Source organism: Tupaia chinensis, unplaced genomic scaffold, assembly GCF_000334495.1.
Source record: "Tupaia chinensis unplaced genomic scaffold, TupChi_1.0 Scaffold142619_1, whole genome shotgun sequence".
Taxonomy (NCBI): domain Eukaryota; kingdom Metazoa; phylum Chordata; class Mammalia; order Scandentia; family Tupaiidae; genus Tupaia; species Tupaia belangeri.
The window spans coordinates 756,719-757,547 of record NW_006202465.1 but is presented as its reverse complement, the minus strand read 5'-3'; positions in this window follow the sequence as shown (position 1 = coordinate 757,547).

Here is an 829-nt window from a genome sequence, read left to right as displayed (position 1 = left end):
ATTGTTTTTCACTTAACACTTTGAATATATTTCCCTATTCTTTCCTTGCTTGTATTGTTTCTGATGAGAGGTCCGATGTTAGCCTGATGGGATATCCTTTGAAAGTAACCTGACGTTTCTCTCTTGCCAAATTTAGTATCTTGTCTCTCTGTCTGTGGTTTTGGTTTATCTGGCTATGATGTGCCTTAGAGAAGATCTTCTTGGGTTGATTCTATGTGGGGTCCTTTATATTTCTTGGGTCTGGATATTTGAGTGCCTCTCTAGGTTTAGAAAGTTTTCTTCCAGGATTTCATGGAATCGATTATCAATGCCTTTATTAGTTTCTTCACCTTCTGGGATACTGATGATCCAGATGTTTGGGTGTTTAATAGTATCTAGTATTATTCGTATGTTATTCTCTAAAGAACTTGTTAAAAATGTAGATTCCTTGGCCCCACTGCAGAGCTTTCAAGGGATGGGACCTGGAATGTGTACTTTTAGTAAGTTCTCAACATGAGTTTGATGTGCAACTAGGTTTGGAAATCACTGCACTAAATGATCTCTAATAAACCTGCCCAAACCAGGATTCTATAGGTGAATTTGAAGGTATCAGGTAGAGGCTATTTCTATTAAAAGATGACTTCAAAGGATAAACTGCTCTTGCAGTTTTAAAAAATTTACTCCTGGGCTAGCATTTGTACGGTTGCTAAGGTGCTAGATCCCACATGGCTGACTTCATAATTTCAAGTCCCAGAACTGGTGGCTTGAAAAACACACCAAGCATGTGTGTATCCATACCAAAATCCCAAAAGCAGACTGGAAGAAAAGGAATTGTGGTGTGGCTATCCCC